The sequence below is a fragment of the Nicotiana attenuata genome, unplaced genomic scaffold, assembly GCF_001879085.1.
Source record: "Nicotiana attenuata strain UT unplaced genomic scaffold, NIATTr2, whole genome shotgun sequence".
NCBI lineage: Eukaryota > Viridiplantae > Streptophyta > Magnoliopsida > Solanales > Solanaceae > Nicotiana > Nicotiana attenuata.
Genome location: NW_017672517.1, coordinates 30,122 through 41,795, shown reverse-complemented (window position 1 = coordinate 41,795; position 11,674 = coordinate 30,122). Strand labels below are relative to the sequence as shown.

The following is an 11,674-nucleotide window of genomic DNA, read 5'->3' as shown; positions in this document are numbered from 1 at the left end:
ATACCACCTGATCAGGTGTGTGTGTGCGTATATATATATTATATATATATATATATATATATATATATATATATATATATATATATATATATATATATATATATATATTATTTAACTATTGTATAAAAGTTGAACAATATAGTATAAAAATTATATTTAAGTTGTATGATATTATAGTTGTATATAACTGAGTAGAAATAATGTATGAAAATTGTAGATAAATTGTATAATATATAATTAGTTGTATGAAATTTATTTTTACTATGTGAATCAGACACAAAATATACAAAAGACATATTGTATAAATTTTACATAAAATTTGTATTTAAGTTGTATGTTATTGTAGTTGTATTTAACTAGGTAGAAATAATATATGAAAATTGTAGATAAGTTGTAGATAAGTTGTATAATATATAATTAGTTGTATGAAATTTATTTTTACTATGTATAAATCAGATACAAAATATACAAAAGACATATTGTATAAAACTTGTATAACAATTGTATTTAAGTTGTATGATATTATAGTTGTATTTAACTGTGTAAAAATAATGTATAAAAGTTGTAGATTAGTTCGTTTGAATCCTAAAAATATGCTCAGCTTGTAAGCAAACAGAATAGTACGTACTCTTTTAATTTTAGATTTTGTATATACAGATTTTTCCTCTAATCCCAAATTCAATATCAATCGTTTTACTCAAATGTGTCCGGTGGAGGAAAGTCTTCCAAATAATGGACCCATGTCAAAATTTTGTTAACAGTGATGGGATTGATTTTTGTTTAAGTTAGGAAATCCCAAGTTCTTTTCTTTTCTTTCTTGGGACCTTCCCTTTTCATCGTACATGAGAGAAAACAACTACGTAGCAGAAATCATTTGGCAAATAGAAAATTAGAAAATTGTATGAAAATTAGTGTGGATTAATGCATGAATAAAAAAAGAATATATCTTTTGATATACAGAGCTCAATGAATAAATTTAGCCCTACGAAAAGTTTCTATACGGTTACATGCATGCTTAATTGCCTAAGAAATATGAGATACCAGCAGCTGCGATCTGTGATTATCTTTTAATATAACAATTAGTTTCCGATTTACTTTCTGGACATGGAAAATCAGTGCAAGTATTATTACCTGACAATTAGATGATAGAAATCTCCACCTTTTCTAATTTTCTATTTGCCTAATAATGTTATATGCAAGACTTTATATTTACGTTGTACATTTTGGTGAAAGCAATAGTTCCAAGATCCCTGGCGGAAGAAAAATAAGAAAAGAAAAGAGAAAAAAAAAAGGAAAAGAGTGTAACTAAATCCCTTGATTGAAGGCACAAATAATAGATTTGGGAGCCTTTTAAGGTGGATTGTTTATTTTTGTAAACAAAACTTGTTTATGCCGGATAATTAGCTAAACATGGACATTAAGGGTAATAAAATTTCAAATAGCGTATAGGAATTAGAAAATCCCTATCCCAAATACCATTATATCTCATATGACATCTATATTTATAAAATACCCAGTCTGGAGACAGAGGCGGACCTATGTGCATTCTCGAGGGGTCACCGAATCCCATAAACTTCGGTAGAATTCTTGTATATGCAAAAATATATACCTTAAAAATGATTAATTTAAATCACTTAGCACCCTGAATACTAAAGGCCTTTAAGGGCACCGGTTCTAGTTGAGCAGAATACCGATGCCCCCGTCGCGTTAAAGTTCTGGATATGCCTCTGTATAGAGAAGTCTAGAGATAGTCTTATTGGCATGAGAATTAATGTTATTTTGGGCACTCAATGGATGAAGTGAAAGCTGAGGTACTGAACTCAACAGCTTAACATGTATACAAAGAGTAAAGAGGGGTCTGAGCGAATAGCAAAACTACCACACTGCGACAAAGAACATCAGAAATTCAGAATATAAAAGTACTCCCTCATCCATGACAACTACCTAGTGCAGAAACATTAAACCATTCCCAATTTCCCATGATATGCGCCAAGGGCGACTCTAGGGTAAAGAAAGTGAAGTCCTTGCCTTAGGCCCCAAATAATTAAGGCCCAAAAAATAAGAAGCACTGTTATATTATTATATAATATAATAATATATACTCTATAATTTATATTTATATAATTATTAATAAAAAATTTCAAATTTTAATAATTTTTAATATTTGGTAGACATAAGATTGAGTGACTTAATTGAATAAATTTTTCTTACTAAATTAAATAATATATTTACCTTCTCATCAATTTTATTTTTCTTCCTTTATGTATAGTCTTTTTTTCATTGTTCTCACCATTTTACTTTCAAATTCAACTCAAATTCTCTAAATTAACTATTCCTTTTTACCACATTTGATTGATCCTCACACCAGAAAGCATGCTCATATTTTTTAACTAAGAAATCCCCGAGACAAATATCGCAAGGTTCAGAACACGATGGATAATGGGCTCACCCTTTACATTTTCACTTAAGGGAAGAATTCAATACCATATGACGTGCGCTTAACTAATACATCATGAGTTGCGCTCTCACCACTATATCAAAGTCATGTAGTTTTTTTTTCTTGTATCTCAATATAATATGGATTTCGTAAAAGACGTTCCAGGGTCTTTTCGATATATTTTGGTTTTAGGCCACCAGTTTTGTTGAGCCGCCCCTCATTGACGATCAACAATTATTTACAGACTACTGCCCCACCATGAACGTACTGTTAGACCAGCTTCATTCACATTTGATAACTAAATGAAACACACACTGTCTTTAATGTTCTTGTCATTGTTGTCTTATCTTAAGTGAGACTCTTTAAATTATTTTGAGAATATCAGGTGTGGACATAACGACTCCAATAACAACAGTTCCAACTGGAACTCCTACAACCACCACAACAACTCCGGTCTGAATCCAACAATTTCAGATCCTGATTCAACGACTAGCGGTCCAGCCAATCCGGTAATGACACCAGGATCTTCATCATCGGGCTCGAGCTGGTGTGTTGCTAGCCAAGCTGCCTCACGAACAGCATTGCAAGTTGCATTAGACTATGCTTGTGGCTACGGTGGTTCTGATTGTTCTGCCATTCAGCCTGGTGGCAGCTGCTACAACCCTAACACGCTCCGCGATCACGCTTCCTTTGCATTCAACAGCTACTATCAGAAAAATCCAATTCCTAATAGCTGCAATTTTGCTGGTGCTGCTGTTACTAAAAACACGTCCCAGTAAGCTAACGATTCCCATTACTCGTCTACCAAATCGAAAATTCAATTATATTACATTTACAATGTTATTAAGCCTATTTTTTCCTTAAATATGTTGTGTGCAGGTAGTGGTTCATGTCAATATCCATCAACAAGGTGAAAATTTTTAAACATGAATAAAATTGTATTTTTTATAAATTATATTTGCATATATAGTTTCTGATTAATGTTGGGAATTGCAGCACTAGTGCATCCATTTTGAATACAACAAATTCAAGTGGTTCGACAGTATTTGGTGCTGGGCCTATTACACCTTCTACTTCAGCAGCTGTCCCTCTAAATAGCTTCCTAAATTGTTACTGCCACATCTTAACACGTCTTGTAATACTGCTAATATACCATGGTCGTTGAAGCCAATTTTATTTCTTGGCAATTGTGGAGGAGACAACCTTTTTTGACAGGTTTATACATTATTCAGATTGGGAAAAAGGTAACGAGTGATGTCAAATTTGGATTAGTTGTTTTGTTTTTAATCAATTTGCCGATATGACATCTTGCATTTAGGGAGAAAAAATGATTTGTGTGCAGATGTGCTGGTTTGTAGTGTTTAGACTATGCTTTCTTGTAGGTTTTGTAGTAGCATATAACACTAGTAGTTACGTGGATAAAAGAACAAGATGCTGTATTGGTCAAAATTTGGACTGGACTTAACAATTGCAAATAGACGTGGTCGAGGATTAAGTCGGCCACGGCACAATGGTGAGGAGTCGTCTTAAGAAGGACTAGTGCCGAGGTCAGGTAAAGAATGAACGGAGGCAACGGTAGAATAAGTTTAGAATAGAACGAAGGAATATTCCATTGGATATTCTTTCTACTGTACTTTTTAGGGTTTCTTAGGAATATCCGCTATAAATAGAAAGAGATGAAGAACAAAAGGGGATCTTCACTTTTGGGATAAGAACACATTGTAAAGGTTGACTACAGAGAATATACAAAACTTGTCTTGTCCACTGATTCCATTATTCAACATATACATTTTACTCACAAGATCCAAGGATCTCTTATCCACCTTCATTTTATATTGTCCCCACGTTGTAGTCAGGAAGGAGAATCATACAAGTCATCTTACATTTGGGTGACAAGTTCCTTCTTATTACATTTATTGCCATTATCTACATTCATTGCAGACTTTCTTTATTGCATTCATTGACAATCATTGAGCACTCTTAATCAGCATTCAATATTATCGGACATGATCCTACATCGTTAGCGCATTAAGTCTTCAGATCTAGTAGTTATTATATTTAGCTAGGATTCACCCCCTATTTTCTTATTAATTCGTTTTAAGAAAAGGCTTGACACTTTTTTGGTAAAATAATTTGGCGCCGTCTGTGGGGACTTTCTAGTTAAAATTTTAGTTTCTTCTAGATAAAAAAAAACGACAGCAGCCATCTTTTTCTCGTTTGCACGAACTAACAATGGTAGAAAAAGGAGATGAAAGACTGAAAGCAGTAGTAGACATCACTGCCAACCTCTTGAACACCATCAACGAGGTTGACAGAGAAGACGAGGAGAATGTGACGCCGAGCACTATGCCCAGGTGGAGCGACTCACCTCCCCCTCATGGAAGTGTAACCGCTTCACGCGAAAGGGGAGCCTCCACGTCCACAACTGAGGAAGCGCCACCTGCAGTGAAAAAACTACTTGAGGCATGGTTGATAAGTACTGTAAACAACATACTCGACAAACCCGTTCAAGGGGCGAGTAGAAGCGCCGCACAAGCGGATACCGCAACAACCGCCAACGAGCAACCTGCTCCCGCTCCTCTCCCAACAGGTAACACTCACACCGCTGTTGATGCAGGCAATGACGCACTTACGGCCATTCTAAAGAAAATGGAAGAAATGGAGAACGAGAATAAAGTGCTCCATGACCAAATGAGGGAGCATCAAGAAAGGGTTGATAAGATACCGAGCACCCTGAAACTGCTACCAAAATGGGACGTCGGCCGGTTCGTCGAACAACCGTACAGCGAGGAGGCAGTCCTACACGCCATACCCAAGACCTTCAAAATGCCACCATATTTGAAGATATACGACGGCACAACAGACCCCGAAGATCACATCATTCATTACGTCACAGAAGTAAAAGGCAACGACCTCTCAAAAGAGCAGGTACCATCAGTGTTGCTGAAGAAGTTTGGTGAAACCCTAACAGGAGGAGCATTAACATGTACTCACAATTATCAGCACGTTCAATAACAACGTTCGAGGAAATGGCCGACAAGTTCGTCACCGCCCACGCCAGGGCTAAGAAGGCGGAGGCCAGAGTGAATGACATATTCGCCGTCAGACAATCGCCTGGCGAGGGACTCAGGGACTTCCTCGCCCGGTTCAGCATAGTAAGAATGAGCTTTCCAAATGTATCAGAAGGGATGGCGGTGGCAGCTTTCCAAAATGGGTTGAATAGGAATGGGTCGAGGGCAACCAGAAAGTTGTTGAGCAGACTCATGAAATACCCCCCCCCCCACCCACTTGGGAAGAAATTCACTACGCCTATTGTGCCGAGGTGAGAGCAGACGAGGATGACCTCAACGGTCCAACCCAACGGCTAACGTCAGTCTAAATGAAATCGAGGAAAGACCGCCGTAATGACGGCCGAAAAGACCATTCAGGTCCATGCCTCAACCGGGACAGGCACCAACCATATGTCAGAACGGCCATCCCACCATCTCCTCGTCATAAAGAAGGGTCGTCCAGGCCACAGGGACTCGGCGAAATGAAAGAGGTATGCCTCCACTCTTATCTGCTCACAATTTTGTGTTTCCCCTTAAGAAAGAGTGTACACACTAGAGAAGCTCGACCCCAAGGTGAAGTGGCCACAAAAGATGAAGTCCGACCCAAGTACCAGAAAGTCGAACGCCCTCTATGGTTTCATCAGGAGCGGGGTCACAAGACCGAAAAATGCATAGCCCTACGGCAAGAAGTGGTGAACATGCCCTACCAAGGATACCTAAGGGAGCTGATGAGCGACTGAGGAAGAGCCAACTTCAGTCGCAGACAAGAACAACGCCAAGGCCCTCCAAAGCCACCCTCCCCTGCCCGTACCATCCAAATGATCATCGGCGGAGGTGACGAAGCAGCAATCAATCACGTGAATTTCACCACCACACATAAACTGAAGCAGTCGATCACCCATGAACGATATGATGACCTCGAAGACAGTATCATCTTTGATAAGTCAGATACCCACAGTTTGACCTTTCATCACTTCTATGCCCTTGTCATTACTTTACGTATTTAGATACTAATGTAAAAAAAAATAATGGTAGACGACGGGAGTGGCGCGTATATTATTCACCCTCGAGTTCTCGCACAAATGAGACTCGAGGACAAGATAGTACCACGCTGCATAACGCTAACGAGTTTTAACAATGCAGTTGAGCGAACCTCATGAGAGATAATGCTGCCCGTCTAGTCAGGGCGTCACCCTAGAAACAACGTTTCATGTCATGAACCAGGACCCAGCTTACAACACCATCATAGGGCGACCCTGGATACACGCGATGAGGGCCATCCCTTCCAGCTTATATCAAGTAATCAAGTTTCCTACTCCGTGGGGGATATTCAGCATCCGAGGTGAACAGCGCACAGCCGAAGAATGCTACCGCATTGCCCAAGATTGTACATACACTCAATAGTTAAAGGAATAGCCTCGAGAGCATAGCAATTACCAAAGTCGGGGCCCGTATTCGACGAACAAAAAGACGTCATCAAGGATCCCGACATCGTGGAAGCCACAAGGTCAACGGTAGAAGACCTCGACCCCGTCTAACTAGACAACAGCGACCACAGCAAAAAGGCTTACATCGACCATAAATTCTTAGAACTAGGTAAATTTCATAAATTTTTAAGTGACAACGCCGATCTGTTTGCTTTCTCCCATGCAGATATGCTAGGTATCCCGAAAGACATTGCCACACACAACTTGAACGTCGATCCACTCTACCCGTCGGTACAACAAATAAGAAGAAAATTCAATGCTGCCATCAACGAGGCTGTCCGTGATGAGGTGGATAAACTACTCGCTAATGGCTCCATCCGAGAGTCGAAATACACCAAATGGATCGCCAACGTGGTCATGGTGAAAAAGAAAAATGGAAAGTAGCGGATGTGCGTGGATTTCACGGACCTAAACAAGGCCTGCCTGAAAGGCTCCTTTCCATTGCCTCATATCGATCAACTCATCGACGCAACGGCAGGGCACGAGTTGTTAAGTTTCTTGGACGCCTACTCAGGTTACAAACAAATCCTCATGGAGGAGGAGGACCAGGAAAAGACCACTTTCATCACCCATCAGGAGACGTACTGCTACAGAGTCATGCCATTCGGGTTGAAGAACGCAGGGGCGACTTATCAAAGGCTGGTCACCAAAATGTTCAAGGACCAACTCGGCAATACAATGGAAGTTTACATCGACGGTATGTTGGTCAAATCAAAAAGGAAGGAAGACCACATCGACCATCTGAAGGAAGCCTTCGATATACTAAGGCGATACTACATGAAGCTGAACCCCGATAAGTGTGCCTTCGGTGTAACCTCGAGCAAGTTCCTCGGCTTTTTGGTGTCACAAAGAGGCATCGAGGTCAACCCCGACTGGATCAAAGCCATTAAGGGAATACCCGAAGTATTGACCAGTAAGAAACAAGTACAAAAGCTGACCGGCTGTATAGCTTCCCTGTCGAGGTTCAGCTCACGATCCTCTAACAGATGCCACAAATTCTTCAACGTTGATAGGTTTTCAAATATCTTTGCCTTGTGTTTTGATGATCTAACAAACTTAGTGTCAAGAACCAGATAGGAAACCTAACTCACTTGGATTACACTGCATTTAATGGATTCCAGCCAAATGTGAACTGCTACAGCTTCAGGATCTAGGAAACTAAACAAGGACCTGCTACCCTTGTGGTTCCCTCATAGCAGTACAAAGTCAGTTGGACACAGCTGGAAACGAAGTGACTGCCTGCACTGTTTCCAGAGCCCACTCATTCCTGACAAACTAAAGTGCTCACATCACATCAAGTGATGTAATCAAGGTGTACCAACATGAGTTTATATTGGAACATCACTTGAAGGTTTCAGTTTCTTATTCAAGCTTCTTGCCAAAATAGAGAAATCAATCCTCACGAGCTTGAAGAACAAAGTTGAACGCAACTACGGACCAGTTCCTAAAGTTAGCATGTTGTTGTCCTAGTTGAGTTGTAACTTTGTGATTGTACTTATTGTATCTCCTAAATTGTTTAGCTAGAAGCGTTGATTAGGAATCCTTTGTAAGTCCGTAAACTCCTTGAGTTTACGTTGTGGCTAGGTTTAGTCATAAGCAAAAGCCTTTGTAACCGTAGGGTGACAAAGTGGCTTGTGGTGAGAACATCACAAGTTAGTCAAAGCCTTTGCAACTAGGAGAGTAATAAAGTGGCTTGTGGTGAGAGCATCACAAGTTAGTTGAAGTCTTTGTAATAGGGTTATTTCAAAGTGTCTTGTAATAGTGAGATTGCAAGTTAGTGAAGTTAAAAGCCTACAGGTGTAGGTCGTGGTTTTTTGATCCCCTTGTGTGGGATTTTTCCACGTAAAAAATCCTCTGCCTTATTTACATACTGTTTTATTATCATTCTCAGCAAAACCTCGTAAAGGGCCAGGTAATCTACTGGTTGGCGGACTCACACTAAAAACAACAGCTGAAGCAGAATATATAGCCGCAGCATCCTGCTGTGCTCAACTTTTATGGATCAAGCAACAACTGGAGGACTTTGGGGCACTCACTGAGAGTGTGCCCCTTCTATGTGACAACACCAGTGCACTCAACATGGCCAAGAATCCAGTTCAACACAAAAGGACAAAGCACATTGATGTGAGGCATCACTTTCTGAGGGACAATGTGGAGAAAGGGCTGATATGTATGAAGTTCTGCAGCACAGAAGACCAAATTACAGACATTTTCACCAAGGCTTAAAGTAGGGAATAGTTTGAAAGAAACAAAATGAAGTTGGGGCTTTTAAAGCCCACTTGAGAACCTGATTCCTCTTTATTTGGCTATGAAAATCACCTTCAAGAAATAACTGGCTAAAAGTGTTTTCTGGCCGTGTCTAACTCACTTTAATACCGTTGTAGGTAAACACGCATGATGCGTATAGAAGCTGCAGATGCAGTTGATGAATGCCAAAAAAGGATTGAGTCTTTCAAATAAAAGGTCAAGAACCTGGTTCTTGTACCAAAGGTTAGTAGTTCTGTGCATCCTTTAATACACATCTTAAAAAGGGTACAAAACCCAACTTCCATGTCATTCAACTTTTCAGATCCGCTGTCACGTCTCTTCACTTCAAATCGTTCCATCTCCCTCTGAAACATTGCATTTCTCCACGCCCAACTGCCGTTTCAGAACCGGTGCCTATTCCTCTCTCCTCATAATTATCCTCTCCTAATAAAAACCCTCTCTGTTCTCTCTAACCGTAAGTTCTCTATTAGAATTTCTCAAAATTATCATCACACCTTTTTTCCTTTTCTCTTTCTCTTCAATGGCTGAGACAAACTCCGACCTCCTTGCCTCAGTCGTACCCTCTCTTACTGCTCCCGCTGAAGTCACTCCTCACCCAGTTTTCCTGTCTCTCCCTATTTCAGAAACCCCCAAAATTGTTGCTCCATCCCCTCCATCTTTTGAGGCTCCCACCAGTGAAAGGACCAGTGGAGAACAAGGTCAAAACCCTGAGGTCATAAAGAGTACTGCCATCGTTGCTACCGACTCCGTGGTGGCAGTAGTACCATTTGAGGAAGTGAAAAATGTTGTAACAGTTTTTGTGGTGTCTGCTGATGGGGTACTGCATGAGATCATCTCTCAGAAAAATGAGGTACAAAGTGTGGGGGACGAAGGGGCCATTGTAACTGTTGAAGGGGATGCACTAGCAGATACTACTGGACCATCACATGAGGAACCTGATCCCTCTCCGGAGGACCCAGGTCAGGGCTCTCATTCCCAGAACGAGTTCTATTCCTGCATTCACTGCTGTGCCTTGGAAATATAAGAACCTGAAATGAGATCCAGTGATGAGGAGGACCTAGATAATGTGGCTCTTGATGCGTTCATAGTTAAGCGGAGAGTTGTGTCCACTCCTGAGTCTGAAACCAAGCGACCTACTACCAGGCTTCAAGCTAAGGTGGCCTACGATTCTGCTCTTCAAAAGAGCAAGAAAAGTAGTAAGAATAAAGGAGAAAGTTGGTGAAAGACAGTGTACCTATAAGTGATGAGGCAATCCCTGTAGTAGAGGTGGATGAGGAAACCCCAGATGAACCTGGTTCACTGGTTAGACGGTCTTTGAAAAAGAAGAAGCCTGTTTCAACAGAGAAGGGGTCAACCTCTAGGTCCAAGACGAAGGAGGTGGTGAGTGAGTTCTCGATGTCTGATGAGGATGTGTTAGTCAAATCCAAGGAAAAAGGAAAAGTAAGCGGTGAGAAGTCCGGGAAACGCAAGTCTGAAATTTTTGACGAACCTGGTTCTGTGAAGAGAATGAGAAGTGAAGTCAGCCTTGGCTCTGAATGTTTGCGACATCAAAAAGTTCTGCTGGGTCGTACATTTGACCCAGCAATCTCTAAGATGGCTGGTATGCGCCAAATTCTGGAAATGGTCAAGTTTCAACACTGGGCGCACTTATTCCAAATGGATGCACCTAAGGTATATGAGGATGAGGTACAAAGTTTCTTTGCTAGCCTCTTTCCCGTTGAAACTGACCACATTTGTGCTTTGGTCAATGGAGTGGACATTGTCTTCGATGTAAAGTTGCTTGGAGAGATTCTTAAAGTTCCTACTGCTGGTGTGAAAAGTGTAAGGGATGTGTGTTAGTTTAACTTTAGAAATGTCGTGGTCAAAGACAATGCAAACCAGAAGGGGGACCAGATCCATAAGAAAGCACTTCTTCCTGTGTATCAGCTGTTGTTCGAATTGGTTAACAAAGTTGTATTGCCTCGAGCTGAGAGGAGGTCAGTGACTTCTAAGTCTAACCTGTTCTTGATTGAACAACTGGACAGCTTTTCCCCTGTGAGTCTGCCTACTATCATGATTGAACATATGCAAAAAGTTGCCTCCTTCAAGGATGGTAATCATGGGCTTCCCTACGGGTTCCTGCTTACTTGAGTGTTTAAATTCTTTGAATTACCACTGGGGACAGGCAAGGAGGGGACTAAGAAGCAGACTTTCTCACAGACCACTTTGGAAGAATGTGAGTGCATAGAAAAGAATGGGGGGTTGGAAGTACATCAACCGTCTCACAGCTTATTAATGCTCAGAATAGTGCAACTGAGGAAATTCGTCGGTTAAAGGACAGGAATGCTATCCTGGAAGGTCAGCAAGCCCAAGGGGTTCCGTGTCAAATGATGAAGTAGCTCGTTTGACCAAAGAGAATGCTGATCTCAGGGCGCAAGTAGAGAACCTGAAAG

General features: G+C 40.7%; 1 pseudogene; it reads left to right on the top strand.

The window, feature by feature from the left end:
* LOC109213500 overlaps positions 1-3,602 on the top strand; it is a 4,235-nt pseudogene extending 633 nt beyond the window's left edge.
* Positions 3,603-11,674: the final 8,072 nt, after the last annotated feature.